General features: G+C 40.5%; 1 protein-coding gene and 1 long non-coding RNA gene across 2 annotated transcripts in view; one reads left to right on the forward strand and one right to left on the reverse strand.

Moving 5' to 3' along the window:
* The window catches only part of SLC35F4 (solute carrier family 35 member F4), a 151,780-nt gene that overhangs the window by 108,441 nt on the left and 18,661 nt on the right, over positions 1-24,678 (reverse strand). The window lies entirely within an intron of this gene.
* Positions 1-24,678, forward strand: part of LOC148128292 (uncharacterized) — a 28,798-nt gene that overhangs the window by 3,003 nt on the left and 1,117 nt on the right. The window lies entirely within an intron of this gene.

A 24,678-nucleotide genomic window follows, 5' to 3' on the forward strand; every position in this document is an offset into this window, starting at 1 on the left:
GGCGCATTTTTCTTTTTTAACTTGAGGCCATGCTGTCTGAACCTCTCTAACACTGCTCGCACTCTCTGGAAGAGTTGGGGTCTGTCCCTGGCCGAGACCAAGATGTCGTCGAAGTAGGGTACTACACCAGGAGGCCCTGTAAAATCCGCTCCATGAGGGATTGAAAAATACCGAGGGCAACACTTACGCCAAATTGGAGACGCTTGCATCGGAAGGCACCCCTGTGAGTGACGATGGTCTGAAGTTCCGCTGTTTGGTTATCAACAGGGAACTGTTGATATGCTTGAGACATGTCCAATTTAGCAAAAATACTGCCCGGTTCGAATGTGTGCAATAAGTGCTGAATGACGGGCACGGGGTAGGCGCTAACTTGTAAATATTTATTGATTGTTGTCTTGTAGTCCGAGCAAATTCTCAGGCTACCATCTTTTTGAGGGGTGTGACAATGGGCGTCTCCCACTTGGCGAAATCTGTTGGCTCAATGACCCCTTGTTTTAGTAGTTTATCCAATTCAGCGTCTAGTTTTGGTGAATAGCAAATGGAACTCTACGTGGTTTTAATCTGATTGGGACTGCCTGGGGGTCAACGGTGAGCGAGATGGGGGTTCCATTATAACACCCCAGCTCCTCGCTGAACACATCTGCGTAGTCAGCGAATAAGGAGTCAGTGTCTGAGGCTGAGACAGCATGGACTCCTGTTAACCCTAGGCCGAGGTGGGGAAACCAATCGAGCCCCAATAAGGTGGGTAGATTGCCGTTAACTACCACTAGAGGTAGGTGGCCTTTAAAAGCTCTAAAACTGACAAAGAACTTGCCTCTGCCGATCACGGGAATGGCCTTCCCTGGTAGTCCTTCAGACCGAACTGGCATCTCTGAAGCCGGGTAGTAGATAGGCTGGGGTGGAGTCTCTTGAGGGTGTTCCACGAGATTATTGAGAGCGCTGACCCTGTGTCAACCTCCATGTGGCACGGTTTACCTTCTAGGGAAACGGAGAGAGAAATTTTACTAACAGAGTGGCAAGTACGCCTGGCAAGGCGGTGCGTGCGACAGTTTAATACTTGCCTCTGTGGTCCCGAGTGCAAGGACGGGGGTCTTTGTGCAGCGCTTTGGGGGGCTTGGCAGACTCTCGCAATGTGCCCCCTCTTATGGCAGTTGTTGCAAACGGCTCCTTTAAACTTGCAGGTGGCCCTTTGATGTGATCCCCACAGGCTAGGCACAGAGTGATGTGCTTGGGTGGACCGGTGTATTCTTGTTTGGCCCCTACCTGTGACCGTCTGTCATTGGTGAGGCGATGGACATCGTTCTCATCGTTGTGGCCTTCCTCCGCTTCCACCTCTTTGGAATGGACTGGGAACGCTGCTAGCTTGGCGCTTGGGCCCTGAATTTCGGTGGCTGAGTTCGTTGCTAGCTCGGCTGCTAGGGCCTCCTCTACCGCTTGCGCGAGGTTGAGGTCTTTTCTTAGCTAGCAGTCGCCTCTGTAGGTTGAGATCCTTGACCCCACAAACTAATTGATCGAGGAGCATGTCCTCCAGGTATGTTCCAAACCCGCAGTGCAGGGCTGCTGTTCTGAGGGCGGCCATATATTGGTTGATGGTCTCCTTACTTGATTGCTTCCTCATTCGGAACGTGAACCTCCTGGCGATTTGTGAAGGCCTGGGAGCGTAGTGGTTTGTGAGGATCTCAAGCAACTCGGACCACGGGCGTTTTCAATTCTCTCGGTGCCACGAGTGCTGCAGCGGTATCGTAAACGGGTGGCTCCGCAGTAGATTAGGAAATAGGATTTTTCCGATGCTCTCCCGCATCCGCCAGGCCGACCGCATCGATGTAATGATTGAAACGGTTCTTATACGATTCCCACTTCTCTTCGTCTGGTTTAAACGCCGGGAATACTGGATTGGAACTCATGGTGCTGGAACGGCTGGGCTACCTGCGGAAAAAATCTCTCTGGGACTACGAACGCTCGTGAGTTACTAGTGATATCAGCTCTGGAGAGGTTTTTTGCTACCCTCTCTTTCTCTCTCTGGGTTACCACGTTGGCTGCTAGCCGTTGGAGGTGTCTTGATTCGCGCCAAAAAAGTGGGCGTTAGTGACTCTCTACAGCGCTGTGCTGTGATTCCTACTGGCTCGAAATTCAAATGACACCCGTTTGAATTTCGCGCCAAATGCAGAGCGGCTGCGGCTCGCAGCGCTTCACTTTCCCCGTAGCGGGGCTAACAAGCGGCTACAGACGCTTCTAACTATTTGACTCAGACCGCTTTCTCTGGCTGCGGATCTGCGTTTGCCCTTTTTGATCGCTCGTTTCGTTAGCTGACTGCTCTCTCTGGCTGCGGATCAGCGTTTCCCTTGTCGCCAGCCGATCGCTCTCTCTGGGCTGTAGATCGGTGGCTAGTGACTCAGCGGTTGCAAGGTGCTTCTGGTAGCCATCCCACCTTCGTCGCCAGTGTTAAGTTTGAGCAATGAGAGGCTGAACCAGAGCATGAGTGCAACAGTACTTTATTTTACAAATAAAGGGCTGACCGTGCTTGCCAAGCCTGGAACTGGCTCGCAGCAATCAGCAACCAGTTGGACCCCGCAGCCTGCTTTTATAGCTGGCTGCTGGGGAGAACCAACCAATGGGAATGGGGGAATAACGCCCACACAAAGTGAGTGGACCTGAGTGAGAACTCCTTGAGTCCTCAGGACATAACAGCATGTTCTACAGATCATAATAGGGAAAGGCAATTTAGAACCATCACTAATGTTCAAATACTTAACAGAATAAAACAGATTGACAAGATTTAGAAATTCTAGTTAAAAGAACTAGAGTAGAGCCAGATGGTTTACCCAGCAACAGTACCTATGTTATGCCGAGCTTTAGCTCAGATTTGTTTTGTTACATCCAGTCCTTCACCATTTCCAAACTCAAGTAAGGACCTCCATCTTAGTCTGGGGTAGAAAATGATAGACAGACAGACAGACAGACAGACAGAGGGAGTGGTGGTATGCTACCGGTTCAGACTGGTTCAGCTGAACCGGTAGTAAAAAAAGGCGAAGATCAGCTGAGAGGAGAAAAAAATCCTCCAGAATCAGTTGAGAGGAAAACTAAGAGAGAAGTGTAGGATCACCCCCTCCACTGAGCCCTGTGTTCTTCTCTTCTTTATCCTCTCAGCTGATTGGCGCTGCAAGTCTCAGCTGGTGTAGGGAAAGCTGCGCGTGAACGCTAGGCAAAGCACACCCACCAAGCCATGCCCACCAAACCAGTGGTAAAACAATTTGAATCCCACCACTGGATGGATGGATGGATGGATGGGTGATATACTTATCGTCTGCATATTGATAATACTTAATTTTGGATGGCATTCCCAGTGCTTTCATGTAGATAGTGAATAACAAGAAGAGTCCTGTGGTATCTCAAATTGGAATAGCTATGGCCTTGATTCTTCATCCTCACCAACTAGAATAACCTTCCAAGCTTCCTTAATAAGATGCAGTGTAGACCACTCAATCAGATGTATTCAATGGAAGCTGGTTTTGATCCAAATTAGTTGATCCAAATTAATTGATCCAATTCATTGTGCAAACTTTGTTCATATTGAACGGCACAAGCTGCCCAGAGTTTCAGACTAAACTCTTTCTCAGCCAAACATGCAGAAATGTGGGATAGAACCTGAGGCCTTCGGCACTGCAAAGCAGATATTCTATCACCAGAGGAGGCCTGCTCTTCATTGGGATTATTTAGAAGCAGTGTATCACTAATAACTAATTATTGGGGAGATTGTTGCTTTCCTACTTAACTTGTGTGCTTCTTTAGAGGTATCTTGCTGGCTCTGTAGGAAGAAACTAATTTAGTAGTTAGAAGATCTAACACAGATCTTCTTGGGATTGTAAAAGTTCTATATTCAGAAGAATACCTTTGAGTATCATCTCATCATGAAGTTTAATCTAGAAAAATTAGTAGGAAATTTTAATAGGAAAAATTAGTAGGAAATCTAGCAATGACATTCTGCTTCCAACATTTACACAAAGTCTACTAAACCATGTTGCACAGCATGGATTAGGTGCAAGTATGTATCATATGCAAATAAAAAAAAAAAATCAATTCCTTCTGTGAAAAGAGAAATTTTTGGAACCTGTACTTGGCTAAGCAAAGTATTGTGAGGCTTCTTGAAACAGTGCAACAAATTGTGAAATGTCTTTTTATTTTATTTTCGCATGAAATAAGAATAATAATTTTTAGAACTCCTGCTCATGGAAGGCCATTTTATTTTGAAATAACCCTCTGGACCCAATCCATGACATTTATGGAGTCTGTAGTAGGTTGTCATAAGTGGATGTTGGATTTAGTTCTATAGAATGAAACCCTGGCTCTCAAAGTCATAAAGTAATTAATATTCAAAGGACAAATTATGCAGTTTGGGGTACATAAAACCTACTTAGAAGACTTCCCTGGGAAAATAGTTTCAGATTGTTCTGAACTGTGCTACAGTTGATCATTGCTCAATCTGATGAGTTTCATCTGAGCATTTTTGCTCGTGATTATATAATCACTGTTCTATGGAAATAATTACTTATACTCAACCAATGACTAAGGATTACTGTACTGAAAGTGATACATTAACTATTAGAAGCAATTTTTGTATCAAAGGAAACACTGTTTTTTTTTAAAAAAAATTTATTAATTTAAAAAAAACAATACACAAACAAACAAAACATAAAATATAAGAACATAAAACATCTTATTTAGAAACAGCATAGTTCCAAATTATCATGTTCCCATACAAACACAATTTGATATACATATTTATCTTATATATTCAAGTTCATATCTTTTCCCAACTTCTCTCTATTTCTCCCTTTCCTTCTATTCAATTATATTTCTTTTGTCTTGATTTCTATATCTTTTTATTCATTGTGTACTTCCATCCATCTTGTTTACAATTCCATTGTTCTCTTCCAACATTCTTCTAGAATTTTCAAACATCGACAAACAAAACACAAAACATAAATACATAAAACTTCTTTTTGGAAAGCGGCTTAACCCCAGGTTACAAATTCATGCTCAACTTATATACTATTTCATATCTTATTTAACATTCTATTATATGAGTTAACAATATATTAAAGGGAATGTATAAAATGTCTAAGATTTAACAATAGAGCTTTCTGAACATTGTTTTTACTATATTATAAGCATAATTTCTCTTTTTTTATTATTTTAAAATGTAGTATTTAGAATGTACTGAGCAGAATCAATATGGAAAGTATGTATTATTTTAAGTGTTAAATATAAGGGAAAGATAAAAAGGTGTTATACTTCAACCAGTATTACAGGAGAAATATTGTATTAGAAAGAAAAAATAAATAGACAATTGAAAAAGAACGGACAAAAGATGCAAGTATAGTGATTTAAATTGAGATGAAATAAATAAAATAGAATTAAGAGAGTGAACAGAGGCAAGAAAAGGAAATAACTGTTTTTATTACTTAGCCACAGTAGTTATCTAAATAAGAATCATCAAGGGCTTCCTAGATTTTGTTGTCAAAACAAAACTGAACTTTAAAAAGTTAGAGAAAGAATGAATAATGATGAATAATGACCTTTAAAAAGAGAGAAAGAATGAATGAGGAAGATCTTTCAAAAGTCTTCCAACGCTCTTGATTTATATATTTATTATATCAGCCATAAAGGGAAGGGAAGTTTAAGGCAGCAGGAAATAAACAGTTTCTTTCTCCACGCAAATGGGTTAGATTTGCTTCCTTTCATAATGTTTAGATGTGCCTTACAAGCTTCCTTCCTAACATGACTGAACACATTCTTTTAATCTTCTGGTATTTATCATCCCCAGACAGTTTTGTACAACAAAAAGCAAAGATTGTTTCAACTTTGCAAGCAAAGCAATTAAACAGAGTGATTAGTTCTGTTTCTTCTTATCCAGGAAGGAATCATAGAAGAAATTAGCACACATACTAGGCTAAAATAGGATTAGGTAGCTTGTGGTACAGTGTATTATAATGTCTCAGCATGTTGTTTAAACCCACACATTAAGCTCTAATATGATTTCTTTATTGGGATATTTGGACACATGAATATATGAATATAGCAATATTTTATTAAACCATGATTAAGGTTTAACATTACTAAAAGGAGGTGGAGAAGCCCAATTATAGTTATCAAAGACACCGACAGGTGCTAACTGTGGAACAAATCACAAACTGCTCATGTGCATGCTCCAAGCTAAGCTACAAAAGAAAGCCATTGAGTTTCCACAATCTGAACTTGAACATATACCCAGCATTTTCAAGGAGAACATTAGGAAACATCTGAAGCCCTTGATCTCAGCCCGTTCCCACTCAGCACAACTTCAGGGGCCCTGGCTTTCAGCAACTGCTTCTAAATGCCAGGTCAGTCTATAATAAGGCCTCCCTCATCTGCAATTTAATCCTTGATGGTGTTTCACCAAGGCCTGGGTAGAGCTGGAAGTGGTAGAGTAGCCCTTTATATGCCCTGCTGGATTTCAATTGTTGCATCAGTCAAGACTTTGGGGCAAGGGTGAAGGTGTCGCAATAGTCATCCACAGGTTACCAGATGTGGGATCCTGTTTATTAGGGACTTAAGTCTGCCTTCTCTAGGGATGGGGATTGAGGAAGCTCAGTAGTTCATGACCACCATGGCGGCCATGGCCCCATTCTATGCCATCCAAAACATTACATAGGACGATGGTCATATACGGAGTCTGGTGTTCCTGTTGGAGCAGTGGCTATAAAATCCAAAAATGGGGGACCTTCTGATGTCCTCGTCATGGTCAGATTACACCTTGATTAACATTAGATTAACTGGTGCTACCATCCATTGCAAGGAGACCAGACCATTAAATCATGTTGATATATACATCTCAGAAGACTTGAATTATGGTTAATGGTGGTCTAACTAAATCACCTAAAACTCAGAACAGGACAAGACAAGGTGGTCCTTTGTCCCTTTTGTTGTTTATTTTGGTTCTTCAAGCACTGAATAGACATCAGACCAGAGATGGTATTAAGCAGGTTCTGACCAGTTCTGGAGAACCGGTAGCAGAAATTTTGAGTAGTTTGGAAAACAGGTAAATACTACTTCTGACTGGCCCCACCCCCATATATTCTCTGCCTCCCGAATCCCAGATGATCGACTGGGTCTTCTTTGGTTGCCCTGCACAGAACGGAGCTGGAAAGCAGGTTAGTGAGGTGTGGAGGGAATGGGGATTTTGCAGTATCCATCCCCTGGAGTGGGGTGGGAATAGAGATTTTACAGTACCCTTCCCCTGCCATGCCCACCAAGCCACGCCATGCCCACAGCTCACATATATGCCCACAGAACCGATAGTAAAAAAAAAAATGAATCCCAACACTGCATCAGACAATATGAGGAGAGGGACTAAAAATTAAGATTAATAAGGTGTCTGAACTCAGGAGGATGGTGTAACCCCAAAGTGATCAACTCAAAGGCAATCAAGCATAGAAGGAGTATACTGAAATATTGTACAGTAGAGATATCCAAGAAACCTTAGAAGATATTCCCTACTTACACTTCTAGTACTGGAAGATGAAGCTGGATCAGAACTCTGGTCATTACCAAGCTGAAAAACAATGGGAACTGGTGGAATACCCACTAAAATGTGGCAAGCAACAAAGGGGAAAAAAATCAAGGTTCTTAGTGAGCTTTGCCAGAAAATCTGAAGAATGATACAGTGACCAATAGATTGGAAAAGGTCAATATACATCCCATTGCCAAAAAAAGGAGAGTTAACAGAATGTGCAAACTATTCTACAATATCCTTAATTCCACATGCTAGCAAAATAATGCTTGTGGTCATCCACACAGATTAGAGCCCTACTCAAAAAAAAAGAGATGCCAGATGTTCAGTCTGTCTTTAGAAAAGGCCAAGGGACATAAGACATTATTTCTATAATTGAGAAAGCTGAAGAATATCAAAAAGAAGTTGTTATATGCTCTGTTGATGATAGAAAAGCCTTTGATTGCGTCGATCATGTCAAGCTTTGGAAAGGGCTCAGAAAAATGTGAATCCCAGAAAATCTCATTGTCCTCATGAGAAACTTTTATAGAGGTCAGGAAACCACAGAATGGACAGAAGACTGACGGTAGGAGTTGGATACATTCAATTGCGATGACAATGGAGCTATCACTGGGGGAGTTAAAGGTGCAGGTGAGGGATAGATCAGCAGGGGGGAAAATGTGGTCACCAGAAGTCAACAACAATTTGATGGCACATAAACAAGCAAATGAGGTTCAGCATGTTATATGAACTCATCCACCACTGAATGCAGGCAGATGTGCTTTATATAGCTGTGCTTCCTGTACCCATTCTTTACCCACCCCCACAACTACCGCTGGGAAGGAAAGTAACACATGCTGTGTTTGTATTCATTTTCATCACTGCTCACTTTCACGTGGAGAGGGAATCAGAGGGATGGTACGGTTTGTGCTCTTTGCATAAAAGCTAAGTTCATTTTCCAGCATCTCCTGACAACACATGCAGAACTGGAGCATATCAGTGCAGAGCTGAAAATACTAAATTATATAGGAAGATTACCTGATTTAGTAGAACACACTTTTTAATGATTTTTTTTCAGAGTGTGATTTTCATCCTCAGTTGCAAGGTTACAGAATATCCTCAATACAGAAAGGGCTCTAAACAATGGGAAACTATTGCTGGTATCTTTCAGTTTAACTTGCACCGAGCACACTTGCAGTCTCTATCCCAAGGTCATATAAGCAGTTCACCCAGCAGAGGAAGGTGTGAACAACAGACAAGATATAAAAAGGACTGGTTTTTAATAACATCCATCCAGTTTATCTATATACTACTAAAGCTCTCATTGTCATTATCTTTAACAGGGTGAAATGGTGCATCATAGGGCAACAGTTTTTGAACCAAGGTACTTCAGATGTGCTAACTTATAGAATGTGTCCAAAATACAGGGCCGATAACTTCAGCTACATTGATGAGATTCTGCTACAGTTACATGTTCTTCATTTTCAACATTCTGTAACAGTTTCCCAGACAATCTCATAATTCCTTGCTCATTCCCCACCCAGCAGCAGGCACTTGGAAAGAGGAGGGGCAAGGGAGGGAGGGAGGAAAGAATGAAGGAAGGGAGGGAGGGATTTCCAATGCTTCCTAACATATGCTCACAAGCTTAAAAAGAAAGCTGGTACAGGATTGGAAGTTGCTCCCATTCCATGAACTTCATCACATCCAGAGATGGGGGGATAGGAATAAGGAAAGCAGCACCAAACTAAACTACAATACCTTTATAATATGTGCTATGACATCACATGCATGAAAGGGGCAGATCTTGCATCACAATGATGCAGTGCTGCTTCTATTGTTTGGACAGAAATATCTATACCTCAGCATCTCCCTGCAAGTAAACAAGAGCTTTAGATCAAATGCTGAATATCAGGAGAAAAAAAGGAGAAATTTCTTCCAAGGAAAGGCTGAAGTGGCTCTGTGAACAACTCTAACTCAATCTAAGTGGAGCATCATAGGGCAAGGACCTGGTGTATTTCCTTGTAAAGATATACATTGGGAACAATGTGGGACATTTAAAGTCTCAGGATCCTGCTTTTAAAAAGGAAGAGCACTAACCTCCTACAGCCCATCTAAAAATGTCCTAGGGCACCAATTTCCTGAAGTAGCTCCTTTTGAAATCTTTTTTAAAATGTAGGTTAGGAAGCAATTACCAAAGGCAGCCAGCAACAACTGCATAGTTAAAGAATGCAAGCTGATAAATATTACTGCTCATGCCAGGAGCCCACAATTTATCATGAGTGTTATTTGTTTTCCTGTGGTAAATTATTTCCAAAGTGTGCCTGAGCAGCACCAAGTGCTAACTTCATAATGTTTTCCTGCTTCAAATAAACATGATTGGTGCTTCAGAGCATGAAATAATTAAGTTCTGTGGAGAATTGTATTTTTAGCACTGCCAGCCACAAGATGAAGCTTTGGCTTCTGTTGGTATCATCAGTATCACAAATTTGAAACTGAAACTATAGGCCTGCTTGGGAAAACAGGATTAAAACAAATAGATTTCTGAACTTTTAACCATACAAGAGGCCCAGCTAAGTGAAATAAAGATATTAATTTAAAAAATATTTCTCTTCTTCATTCTGGGGAGCTGGTAGGTGGGAAAGGTTACAAATTATACTGATGCTCATCCCAACATAACCTTTTCTCTTTCTCATACACACCACTCTTCTATCCAGGTACTAAATATGATTGTTCTCTTATGTAGAGGCATCTATAGGGGGGTTCTGAAAAGTCCAAGACGTTAGTTTCAGCCTTGTGCATACCCATTAAAAAGAGGTGGATTTTGATCATGTAGTATGTGAGAAGAACTACGTGTGACATGATAACCGTGTTCCAATATCTCAGGGGCTGCCACAAAGAAGAGGGAATCGAGCTATTCTCCAAAGCAACTGAGGGCAGGACAAGAAGCAATGGGTGGAAATAAATCAAGGAGAGAAGCAACCTAGAACTAAGGAGAAATTTCCTGCCAGTGGAATGGAACGAATAAACGAATAGAACAACTTGCCTTCAGAAATTGTGGGTGCTCCGGCTTCCAGTTTGAGCTTCTTCAGCGACAGACCAAAACCTCGCCTCTGTGAGGCTTCGATCCGTGCTCACTGCTGGAGCTCCCCGAGCTGGGTGGCTTCGGGCTAAGCCACCCGTAGAGGTGGTGAAGAGTGGGGAAGCTGCCTGCAGGGTTGAGGAAAGCTGCATCTCTCCTCCCCAGCTGGCCATTATTCCCTTTCCCAAAGGCGGTTGCAGCAGTGGTCAGAAATGGCCACCACAAAGAACTCGACTGGAAAAGAATGTGCAGGAGGAAGATAAGAGGAGAAAGTTTTGGTTGACCGGGTCAAACAGCAAAAGCAACAAATAAGGTACCCTGGAATTAAAACTATTAAAAAACAATAACATTGTTCCCTAAGAAGATTTTTAAGCTGCGAAGGAGAAAGAAAAGGGAAAAGATTTGGGTGACAGCTAAGAGACTTAAGTAAGAAATTGGAAAAAAATCCACTTTGATATCAATAGGCATTTAATGCTGAAAATAAAAAGTCAAAGGGATAATAAAGATTTCTGGATAATCAAAAGCTTTTGAAAACAGGAAAGGAGAGAGGAAGAATAAAAGGGCAGGATCTGGAAGGGAGGAGACTACCTGGAATTAAAAAAGAACTTATAGCCAAATCTCAACAAGACTTCCAAAAGATACATTCTAACTGAAATATCACAACAAAAACCCCAGGAAGAGAAAGAGGAAAAAGAAATAAGAAGATATAACTCGGGACTATCTGGATTACTTGATGATTTCTGGATTCTTGGTTATTGTTTTGAATGACTAAAATCAATCGGGTGGTTGTTTAAAACTGTTTAAAATGGCTCCACTTTTAGAAGAACTGAAAATGGAATGTAAAAAGTACAAAGAAGATGCACAAGAAGGGAGAGATTCTTTTGGCTTCGTATTTCAGTTTTTTGAAATGGAGATTTGGAATTATGAGAAACAACAAGAAATGCCTGCAGAACAAGAAGATTGCGACAAAGAAGAAGCCATCTTTAATGAACAAGTAATTTTAGATGGGGGAAAAAAGGAAAGGGGGGAAAGAGAATGGAAAGTTTAAGATTGGGAAAAACAACTCCAAAAAAAATAGAGTGAAAAATAAGTATAAAATCAGAAAGCAACAGAAGAGGGAAATGCAGAAGAGAGAATTAGAAATAGAGAGACAAGCGGGTAAAAGGGGGAGGGAGAAGATGAGAGGGAAGAAAGAAAGGAAAAGAAGTCATAAAGGACAGAAACAAAATACAGAGAAACAGGGCCGATTTAGAGATAATGGGTGAAAATTTAATGGAAAAAGGTACATAAGATAGTATGGTTATATTAGAAACAGAAATAATTTTAGAAAATATGAAACAGTGTATGATTAAAATGTCTGATAAAATAGCTATCGTAATTCAATGGAATGCTTGTCAATAAATAAATGTAATAAAAGGTATATTTAATTATTTATAAAACATATGTGAAGAGAAATAAGGGAAAAATTAATTATGGAGATTATATGTGTTTTTAAGGAAGTATGATATTTAATTGAAAAGCCGTGTTAAAGATGTTAAGATTTTAATGATTATTAATGATAGAACTGAACTGGAATGGAATGAGGGTTTATAATTACAACTATTTATAATCTTTTTTTTTCAAGAATATAGTGTGTATTATAAGAATGTACCAAGCAGAATTCGATTGGAAGTTATGTATTATGTATTATATTGAAGGTCATAACCTTAAGATATATATTGAAGTTTAAATAAGAGTTGAATGGATGTAATTAAAAGATATAAAGGTGTCATACTCCAATTAGTAACTACAGGAGAAAACTTGTTTAATGAGAAAAGATAATATGAAAGTGAAACAGAACAGACAAAAGTATAAATATAATGATTTGAATTGAGATGAGATAATCAAATTAAAATCGAGAAAATCAAAAGAGGGGAAAAACTATATAGAAAATGTAGAATAGTATAAGATATGGAATAAAACACAAAAAGGAGCATGAAATTGAGTTTTGTGTCTGTATAAAGAAGTTCAATCCGGGACCATGCTATTTTCAAAAAAGATGTTTTACTTGTATTTTGTATGTGTGAAAACCCAAATAAAACTTTATTTTAAAAAAAGAAAAAAGAAATTGTGGGTGCTCTTTAAAAAGGGCTGGACAGTCATTTGTCTGTGAAATGGTTTGTTCATTTGCTCTTATCATTTGATTTCTTTTGCTGCATCCTTCCCAGCCCTGCAGTATCCTTTCTGAAGTGTCAAAACCAGAACTGTACATAGTATTTCTAGTGTTACTGCACCAATGGTTTGTACCACCGGTTTGTATAAAGGCACGGTGATGATTCTGTCAGGTTTATTTTCAGTTCCTTCCGCTTTCATGTATTTCAGCTGCTCATTACCATTTGTATGTGAGCTTTTCAAGTGTCATGCTGAATGAGGAATGGAAAATCTGCACTAGTTAAGACCAAAAGTGTGGGATGTGATGGTTTGAAATGCTTCCTCATGTTCAAACAAACTAAAGGGACCCTGTACGCATATGATTAAAAAAGGGACCAGATAACATCTTCTGTTCTCTGCAGCAACTCCTTTATAGGCAAAGAGGTTTTCATTCCACTTTAATCACTTTTTTCAGTGCCATCATAACTTTAAACAAATGGTTGTAATTCAAGGACCACTCGTAGCAGTGCTGAAATAAAATCCAGTGCATAGCCCACCTATTAAGTGGATAGGGTATGACCTCCAGCTTTTCAGCAAAAGGTTTGCTTGCTCTTCTCTGGCTCTATCCATCCAACCTGCTTTCTCTCTTTCCTTCATCAGCTCCTACTTCATCAGCACAAGGGGAGACGCCTTCCAGAGAAATCCTTCCTTCCTTGCTTAACCAGCTAGAAAGAGAGAGAAAACTCTTCCAACAAGCCCCTCCCACTCAACAAGGTGGGAGGTAACAGAAGTAACAGAATAACCTACTTGAAGGTCTTCTAGCCCAACCCACTGTTCAAGCAAGAGACCCTATACCAATTCAGACAAATGGCTGTCCAATATCTCTTCTGTCTATAGAATGGAAACAGAGCCACATCTCAACATCATAAGTTGATTTATGCAGGTCAAACTAGTAATATTGCTGATGTCCTAAAGGTGCTCTTTTTTTTCAAAATGCAACTGGACTACCTTGGTTTATATTTTTTTCTTTGAAAATGTTTCACTTCACACCAAAGAAGTTTCTTCAGAAGTCTTGGAGGAGAAACGAAACATTTTTAAAAATAACAAGAAAATCCAGTTGCCTTTTGGAGAGGAAAAAACAAAAAGCACTTTTCAGACAACCATGACCTGGATGATTGAGAACTTCCATAGACATATTGCTGGTGTCAACTTTTCTCAGCATCTTCCAAAAGTTTACATTATACTTTCTTTACAAGGTTATGCTAGGTAGCTATTTTCTGGGATGGCATGAGGATTCCTGCCCAAGTCCTGCCAAGCCCATGTTGAATCCCCATCCTTTCCATCCAGGAATTTAAATGTTTCCTCTCCGTCTATATAGGCGGTACCTATTTGATTTTTACCATAAACCCTCACTGATGGTGGAGGAAAGGGAAGGGAGGAAGCAAAAAAGGGAAAGAGCTCAAGTTAAAGGAAGGCCAAATATGAATGACCTGGTTCCCTTCCACTCCTTTCAGTTTTGCAAATGAAGCTTGGCAGAATGACTGAACAAATAAAAAATAATTAGTTAAATCCAGAATTTTGACAGATACCTGCAAACCGGATGAGTTCAAAATAGATTCTCCTTGTGTGCCAGCAAAAAGCAACCTCAACAAATTACAGCACAAAAAGCTGAGGGGAGGGATAGTGGACAGGATACGACTTGTAATTTATCCTGGTTTAATGGATCGCTGGCATCAGGATGGAAATCTGAAATGTTCATTAGAGCTGAGCAAGCAGTTCACAATGAGAGAGTTTATTCATCAGTTAATTGCTGCTCTTCCCCCCCCCCCCCCGCCCTTCACAAACTGGCTTCCTTGGTTTTTCAACAAACGATATTTGGGGCCAGTTTTTAGATTCCCTCCGTTTTAATAATGCCAGGGGAGACAAAAGGCAGACTTTCCAATTCCTGTTCCTTGCAAAAGTTCTTGTCTTCTTGTCTTGTCCAAGGGACTACAGCTAATTAAATTCTGGCTGAAGAGGAACTGTGGAGTGGAGGAACAGGTTTTGGAGAAATGTAGACAAACTCTCAAGGGGAAGGTAAATGCAGGAGCAAATCAAGATTAAAAGGCTCCACCAAAATACGCACGGTTGGCAAAGTTTCTTACTTTATTTTATTTATTTATTTGATTTGTCAATCGCTTACAATTTTGTGGTATTTGAGGACAGTTTGAGGGACAGGTTGTGGTATTTGAGGACAGTTCACAGACAGTCTCTGGAAGAATAAGTTCCTATGTAATTTGAATCTTTTTTAGATTTAGGGATTTTTTGTAAAAGATAGCAACTCCACCTCCTCTGTGGATTTCGCGATCTGATTGATTCTTGACCATTAGTGCTAAAAAACAATCTACTACAGATTCCTTTTCATTGAAGATACAGTATCACTGGTTGAAGATGTGCCCCTTGTATATTTTGTGGGTGGACAATCCATGCCTACAGACCGTTTGTAGCTTCTATCTCCCCTTCTGAACAAGTTCTGAAATTGCCCCTTCAGCCAATGACTGAAATCATGTCCGCAGCAACTCGTGTCTCATTTGACAGGAAAACTGCAAGAAAACCAAGGCACTATTTTCTCTCAGTTCCCTCAAGCAAACTAACAAAACCTAAATGTAAATTCTTGCAGTCATCACACACCTTTAACAGCATAACAGAGTTGGAAGAGACCTTGGGGAGCTTCTTGGCCAAACTTCTGCTCAAGCAGGAAACTCTATTCCATTTCAGACGAATGGCTGGCCAGTCTCTTCTTAAAAGCCTCCAGTGATGAAGCACCCACAACTGTCTCACTTGTTTATTGTTTTCACTTTCAGAAAGTTTCTCCTTTCATTCTAAGTTGGCTCTTCTCTTGATTAGTTTCCATCCATTGCTTCTTGTCTTGCTTTGGTGCTTTGCCTTGTGGCAGCCACTCAAATATTGGATGATATAATGTCACCCCTAGTCCTTCTTTTCACTACATTAGACATACCCAATCCCTACAACTGTTCTTCATGTGTTTTAGCATCCAACCATCTTTTAAGATGAATAAGTATTTTTAAAACCCAAATAAACAAAACAGTGGAAATCCAGCCTCCACCCATTTGCATGATATTGACACCATATCCCCTGTCATTTTTCACTGTCAACTTGCTTTACATAATTGAGTCGTAATGCTTTGCTTTCCATCTTCCCCGATCTGGCACTCCTCACCTAGGCCAGTGTCCCCATAAGGCAGGGAAAATATGTCCTTTGGACATACCAATTAGGGTTGATGGGATCTGGTGTCAAAAATATTTCAGAGGGACTGAATGGGAGAAGGCTGCCCTATCCAAAAGAAGAAGGATGGTTGGTTGCAATGGACGAGACCTCACAACATATCCTGTGGGTAATATGCAAAGGCCTGATCAGATTGTAAATACAGGTAGTCCTCAACTTATCACCACAGTTGAGCCCAAAATTTATGTTGCTAAGCAAGACAGCTGTTAAGTGAATTTTGCCCCATTTTACAACCTTTTTTGTTACAGTTATTAAGTGAATCACTGCAGTTAGTAACAGAGTTGTTAAATGAATCAGGCTTTCCCATTGACTTTGCTTTGTCAGAAAGTCAAAAGGGGGATCACATGACCTGGGGACACTGGTGTCGTTAGCTGGCAGCAGGTACAGACGGCTGAGGAGAGCGAGGACTCATATGAGGGGCCAGGACCATTAGGGAGTGGACTGCTGCCTTCAGAGATTGTGGAGGCTGGCAGCAGTGATGAGGACGTTCCCAAGGAGCCTGTGCCAAGTGCATGTGCGCACAGGATTGCTCACAGAAAAGAGCAGTTACAGCAGCACAGGCAACTTAGGAGTAAGGCTGCAAGGTAATGGCCCCTCCTTCAAGAAGGTAAAAGCCAGCTGTGAAACTAACCTTCTTTGCAGAAGGCAAAGAAGTTTTGAACTCAGCCTCATGGACATTACAGTTGGCACTTGAAGACTCTTGTAAACTATTTCTTATCTGTTGTTTTTTGGTCAGACTTGAAAAAACTTGGCAAGACTCTTTCTTGTTGGAGCTAATTAGTTGGAAGCAGCCTTTTATCTGTGAGGAAACAGGATTCTTAGCTGAAACATAAAAAGATTATACTGCTGCCTTTGTCTTGTGTTTGCTCTCTTGGAACCAGGTTTGGGTCAGAACAGACACTGTAACTGTCATAAATATGAGTCAGTTGCCATGTGCCTGAATTTTGATCATGTGTCCATGGGGGTTGTCAGTGTGGAAAAATGATCATATGTCACACATGGCGTATAACTTCGAGGGGTCATTGGATGAATTGTTGTAAGTCGGGTACCTATACTTCCTTTTGCAACACTCCAGGCATCCAAGGAAACCCATCTAGATATTCAAAGTGGCAAAATGTTTTGTGTTTTAAAGCTACTTGCAATCAGATTTAACGAATCGGTATCATGAAGATTGACTAGAAAAGCTCCAATAAAGATCTTGATTGACCATCTATAATCCCACCCGAAAGACATTTCAGCAAATGTTGGATGTCTTGAGAAGGAAATGGGGGGGGGGGGGAAAGGGGGAGGAATAGATAAGAGGAAAAACCTCCTTAAACTAAAATAGTAACTTTCTTCAGAGATGTCAGACTTCATATGGCATCATCAAATGGCAACTAAAAAGCTTCCTGCTGTTGTTTTGTGGCAATGCAGAATCAAATCAGCATGCATGTGGGTTTTGTTTGGAGATGTGGGAGGGAAATAAATAATAAAGAGATGAACAAGCTATCAGACCAAAGCTATGGGGGAGGTGGGAATCTGCACTGAAATGGATTAACGACAAAAGGGAGTAGTGATTTCCCCCTATTGGCAAGGTTGCTATTCAAGCATTCCTCTCCCTTAATCTGAATTTTTATTTATTTTATTTTATTTGTTTGTTAATTTGATTTGTCAATTGCTTACAAGATAATAGGCATAAGTATAAACATGAGTAAGAATACAGGAAATGGGTACGAATAAATGGGGATAATGGGATAGGGATGGGAGAAACGATGGTGCACTTATGCACGCCCCTTACAGACCTCTTAGGAATGGGGTGAGGTCAATAGTGGTTAGTTTGAGGTTAAAGGAGTGGGGGTTAGAGGATGTAACAATAGAGTCAGGTAGTGCATTCCGAGCATTGACCACTCTGTTGCTGAAGTCGTACTTTCTGCAATCAAGTTTGGAGCGAATTATGTTGAGTTTGTATCTGTTGTGTGCTCTTGTATTGTTGCGGTTGAAGCTGAAGTAGTCATTGACTGGTAGGACATTGTAGCAGATAATTTTGTGTACTACACTTAAGTCCATAGTTCAAGGTTGTCCAAGCCCAAAATCTCAAGCTTGGTGATATAGGGTATTCTGTTGTGAGCAGAGGAATGTAGTACTCTTCTCGTGAAATACTTCTGGACTCGCTCAATTTTATTAATATACAGTACGGATTCCAGACAGATGATCTGTATTCGAGTATTGGTCTAGCAAAGGTTTTGTATGCCCTAGTTAGCAATTCAATATTTCCGGAGGAGAAACTTAATAATAAGATTAGATTCCCCAAACTTTAAAACCCATCACTTAGTGTATGCTCAAAGCAACCTTTCCTGACCTGGCACCCTGTAGGTGTGTTGCGATTGTAACGTCCACAATTGTCCAGTGGCCTTTGATCACACTGACTGGGAAAACAGGTCGTCCTTGATTTACAACAGTTTGTTTAGTGATTGTTCAAAGCTGTTTGAAAAAAGTGACTTATAGTATGTCCTTTTTTCACACTTTCAAATATTGCAGCATCCCCCTGGTCACAGGACCACCACTGGATGCTCGGAAACTGGTTTATGTTTCTGATGGTGGCAGTTTCTTGGGACCTTTTGCAACAGAGATTCATTTAACAACTGCGTTACTAACAACTGCAGTGTTTTGCTTAACAATTGCAGTGAGAAAAATATAAAATGGGGAAAAGCTCACTTAACAACGGTCTTGCTTAACAATGGAAATTTTGGGCTCAATTAAGGCCGTAATTCGAGGGCTGCTTGTCTTGAAAATTGCAGTTCCAACTGAGATAGAGAGACCATGCTTGGGAAGCTCCTTTCAGGTATTTGATAAACCAAGAAGCAACACAACAGCAGAAAAATGCAACTTGACCCTTCAAAGATGCTCATCACTATGGGAAGCCACCACCCCTCCTAAAAGAATGAAATATTAGAAAAGGCAGATTGTTATACTGTATTTCCCGAAGGGAGAAATGGAGAAACATGTTTTTAGAGGCAGAAAGCAACCCCCACTTTCCTTAATAGCCCACAGCACTTACAAGATAAAGAGCTTATTGAAAGAAGACAAGTATCATAAGGAAATACCCTCACCCAAGAGCCAAAACAGGATGAAAGCCATTAAGCCATAATAGGAATTACCCAACACCCTTTCAGAACACAAACCCCTTCACTGCATCACCCTCACAGCAGTCCAAACTTCAACCAAACGTAACTCAGACAAACACTTAGGATTTGCACTTTGCCTATAGAGCCAGCTATGACCCCTACATAACCCCTATATGGCCCCATGTGAGTCTGACAATAGCCAATGGAATACATGCTTTTGCACAGGAACAGAAGCTCAAATGCAAAGCTGAAGAAAATGTATAAAAACCTTCCACTCTCAACTCCATTTTGGTCAGTTGCTCAGAATCACATGTGGTTCTGCTTCATCATTAAACCATCTTTCCAATCAGCTTCCATGTTTCCAATGTCTTTCTCCTGGCTTGGAACTGAACCAGATGGGTATTTCTTCCATCAACTTCTTATAGAAGGGGGAAAGCCTGAGAAGGAAAGTAGGATCAAATTTCTTTTACTTGACTGGCTTAACATCAAGTCCAGTCATACTTCTGAAGCATAGGAGCATGTCTCCTTCATCCAGATTATGCTAATAATAAAAAAAACTGCTTTAGACCAGGTGGGGATAATCAATATATAGCTTTTCCCACAAATGAATCAATTTGGATTATTCATGTAGATCCAGAGCTGCTAATAGTACCTAGTAGCTCCCGTATTGATAAAATGCTGTACAAAAAGGAAAGGAAAAGATAAAATAGATTCTGCTCTCTCAGCAAAACCTCAGAAGTGGTTTTCCATGGCTTTCTTCTAGAATATTTTCAGTCTAGTGCAGAAGTCTCCAAAATTGGCAGCTTTGTGAACTTCAGTTCCTAGAATTCCCCAGCCAGCATGGTTAGCTGTGGAATTCAGAGAACTGAAGTCCACAACTCTTAAAGTTGCCAAGTTTGGAGAGCCCTGGTCTAATACAGGGGTCCCCAACCACCAATCCGTGGACTGGCATTGGTCCATGGCGTGTCGGCAACCGGTCCATGCAGAAAAGCAAAGCCCCATCCACGGGAGAGAGGCAGCATGCAAAACTACACCTTCTCTGGTCCACAGAAAAACCTTCCTCCATGGAACCAGTCCCTGGTGCCCAAAAGATTGGGGGCTGCTGGTCTAGTACATAGTCCTGGGAATTTCTGATATACCTACCCAACCATGTTTAGTTTTTTTTAAATCAACCAGCATGGTGAAACTGTGAGGAGGAGGAGGAGGAGGAGGAGGAGGAGGAGGAGGAGGAGGAGGAGGAGGAGGAGGAGGAGGAGGAGAGGTCATCACAACAGAGTTCTCTGTGATTCCCTACTAAAATGAACTAATCTCCATGGCACATATGTGCAAATCAAAACTTGAGAATGTGGAAATATTTTGTCTTTATTCTCATACTGCAACCCACATTTGTGTACATAATGCCAACCCTACATATATGTGAGCAGTTATTGTCTTTATAAAGCCCACACCAAAAGATGGGATGCTATAAGGAAACTGTTAGGTAAGCACAAAAGAAATGTGGGGATTTATCGTTTCAAATAAGCACTGGTGATTCTCATGAATATTTGAATGCAGCATTTTTGTAATTCTTCCCTGCAATGCCTGACTCACATCAATGCTGAGATGTAGGCTAACCCTGGGAGTTTATCCTGCAGAACTGCCCAGAATTAGAAACAAAATTAGTAACTCAGCTTCGTAATGAGAGAGATTTTGTGGTCCCCTGTTAAAGCCAGATGAAAGAAGTAGCTTTTCCTAGCCTGGAGCTTGATGATGGAGCTTGAGAAAGGAGTCCTATTTCTCAGCAGTGGTGGCTAATTTGGAGCTATCCTTTCTCATAAACTGCATCTCTCATGCAGCATTTCCAAGAAACTTCCTCATTAAGGCAAAACGTTATGCTTCTCCCTGTCTCACTAAGTATTCCAATACACTTTATTACCTTTATAATGTGCTTCCTAATCATCTGAAAGAGTCCCTTCTTTTGCACGAGGGGCCTGCCCATCCTATCACCCCCATCCTATCACCCCCATCCTATCACCCCCCGCTACCACCCAGGACACGGAATTTTCTAGGTACCTCAAGGCCTCTGAAACAGGCTCACTGTGTCTTTAGATTTAGGAGATGTCTCCTTTTAAAAAGGCTCTCACCTCCTCCCGCAATAAAAACAAGGGTTTAATTCTTACTGGTATTTTTGGTTTCGACTCTATTTTATATTTTTATTGGAAGCTACCAAGAAAGCTTTAGATGATGATGTAGATTATGGGTGTCAATCTCGCAGCATCACATTGCCACCACATGAAGTTTCGGGATGTTTTTTCCCTTTGGGGAGCTGGGATGGGCGTGGCCTGTGGGTGACGCATCCGGCCCATGAGTCGCCAGTTTGACACCCCTGATCTAAATGATAGAGAGATAGAGATAGAGAGGGGGGGACAGACGGACGGAAGGATAGGGATAGACAGAAAGACAGACACGGACAGACAGAGATAGCCAGACAGACAAAGAGAGATAGACAGACAGACATGGATGTGGATGTAGACGTAAGATAGAGCAATATCATATATGAGTGAATCATTTGTACAAGGATGGGCCAATTGGAAGTCACTATTTTTAATCTGAGAAGCATTCAGAGACTTCCAAAAAGCTCTTCTTCAAATAAATCACAAGGTTGCTAAATTGTATATTTATTTATTTATTTACATTTCTAAACAGCACATCTCCCGCAAAGCTGCCTCCCCCTTCCAGGCACCCTCTATTATGAACCCTATTTCGGGACCAGAAATATATTGGTTAAGTTGGCAGATGTGAGCACTTTAAAAACATTTCTGATGGCATCTAAAAAAAAAAGCTTTCTCTTTGGGGAAGAGTAGAGAGAATGAGGGGATGGGGACAAGGGGTATACGCCATTAATTTTGTGGGAGAGCTGTGCAATATATTAATCCAAAATGGGCAAAGATGCTTCGGATTCAGCATATCTGAAAACAAGTACAGTGAAGATACTTCTAATCCAAATATTTATTCTTCTAGTGGTTCTGCAAGAAATTTCTTCTGCTAGTGGTTCTGCAAGAAAATTCTGCAAGAAAAGCCAGGGTACACCTGCCTTTTTGCAGTTGTGTTCCCTTCCGTTAGGGAACTAGGACCCACTAATTGCCCTTCTTCCTCCATGTTGTTGCCAACAAACAAGCAACATGAGCAATACCTCTGGTGATCCAAGATTCAGCATGTTGGTTGGGAGGACAGACTGCTTCTGATTAAGCAAGAACTGAGCACAGTGTGTGTGTGTGTGTGTGTGTGTGTGTATCATTAAGGGAACCTCTATGCTGAACCATCCTGCTCTCTTCCTTCATTTCAACCTTTCACTTTCTTCTACACTTGAACAGCTTGCAGCAAAGTGTCATGCATTCTAGAATACGCACAATATCAGACCTTATTCTCAAAAAGGAAGCTGGGAAGGAGAAATTCACTGAGAGCCTTTATTAGGACTTGTCTTGTGGTGAAAAGGCCGGCAAAGCATAATTATTTATTCCCCTTTTTAATATCCACATAAAACCTCTAAAGTCAGTAAGGGGTTTTGGTTTCATCAATATGCTGATGATGCCCAATTATGTTAGTTCTTGTCTTAAAATCATTCATTTAGCAGCCGTTTAAAGTCACAACAGCACCAAAAGGAGGTGTCTTATAACAAATAGCATCCCCACAACCATGTGGTCGAAATTAGGCATTTGGCAGGACGTACATTGAATGATGGTTGCTGTATCCCAAGTCACTTGATTGCCATTTGAGACCTTCCCACAAGCCAATGGGGGAAAGCAAATTCACTTAACAACCATATGATTCAGTTAACAACTTACATAAACCATGACCTATTTAACTGTGAACTCATTTAGCATCATAAAACTCTAATAGATTACAGTCTACTGAGCTGAATATAGTTCTCGCCATGATGCAAAAAAGACGCTGAGGCCCTAGAAAGAATGCAGTGAAGAGCAACAAAGATAGTAAGAAGTCTGGTTATGTTTAGCCTAATGAAGAGAAGGCTTAGCCTTAGGGAAAATATGACTGTAGTCTTCTAACACTTGAAAGGCTGTCACAGGGAAGAGGGTGCCAATTTACTCCCCATAGCAGCTGAGGCCAGGATAAGAAGCTTATCAGAGGGAGACCCAACCTGGAAATAAGGAGGAATTTCCTGACAATGAGAACAATCAAACAATGGAACAACTTGCCTCCTAGTGTGTATTCTACCACTGAAGATTTTTAAAAAATATTGGCAACCATTTGTTTTGAACGATATAAAGACTCCTGCCTTGGGGATTAAGTTGGACTAAAAAACCTCCAAGATCCTTTCCAGCCTTGTGATTCTGTTTATTGGGCCAGGATTTATTACTGAAAACCCCAGTTGACTCTTCCTCACCGTCTTCCTCCTATTTAATTATTGCATGTGCTCTCCACAAATTTGGATGTTAAGTTCATTGTCCTATCATTTCATGGAATATCCTGATCCCTTTATAAAACTGATGGAATGGGTCCATTTCAGATTTAGATCATGTCTAGATCACCACAAACCATTTATCGAAAACTGACAGACAACCCTTAAAAGCCAATTTAGTTGAAAGAAAGATGGAATATTTTATATCTGCCATGGAACAGAAAATTTTGCATATCGTGTTGATTACTTTTCTGTCACCTGATGCAGGATGATTTTCTAAATAGACATGTTTGTTAGAGAATCAGTAATTGAATGTGTAACTGATTAAAAAAAACAAGAACCAAACAATAAGTATAAAAGGATACTTCTCTCCCAGTGAGATTGCTTAATAATGTGTATTCGGACCATTGCTTTTTAGCCTGTTCTCAAATGAACTGCATAATGAGATAAAAAGGCACTGATGCTAACAGTGACACAGTGAAGAGCTTCAATAACATAAAGTGAAGAAATCCAAAATGATTTCCTCAAACATAAAGGGTTTAGAATAGAACAGGAAAGGACAGGACAGGACAGAATAGTTCTTTATTAGCCAAGTGCAATTGAACATACATGGAATTTGTCTCCAGTGCAAAAGCTCTCAGTGTACATACAAGCAACAAAGTGATCAATCATAAGTTGTAATCTAAATCAACCCAAAAAATGACATAAGAGGGCCTCCATGAATTTTATGAAGCTGGCATACCAATTCAAACATTTCCCACAAACCCTGGGAAACTGTCACTTTTTAAAAATTTTCTCTACATTCAAATGAAAAATAAATATCTGAACAATGCATTACCAGTATTTCAAGGTCATCCATCAGATTGTGCAAAAGATTCTATATGGGAATCATTAGAAAAGGAATTAAAAATAAAGCATTAGTTCAGCTCAATAATACAACCTCACTAGGAAAGTATATAACTGGATAGTTGCACAGCTCGGGTTGTACAGCCAGAAAAGATGCTTAAATGGATAACAAAGGATAATGAAAGGGATGGAAAATCCCAATAAAGCTTCAGATATTTTGATGCCTTCAACTCAAAGGAGGCATGATAAGGGCCTATAAAATTATACACGTTCTTGAGAAATTGTACACAGTAAAGTTTTCTTGCCT

The sequence above is a fragment of the Pseudonaja textilis genome, chromosome 1 (genome assembly GCF_049901715.1).
Source record: "Pseudonaja textilis isolate UNSWEBS1 chromosome 1, rPseTex1.2, whole genome shotgun sequence".
NCBI lineage: Eukaryota > Metazoa > Chordata > Lepidosauria > Squamata > Elapidae > Pseudonaja > Pseudonaja textilis.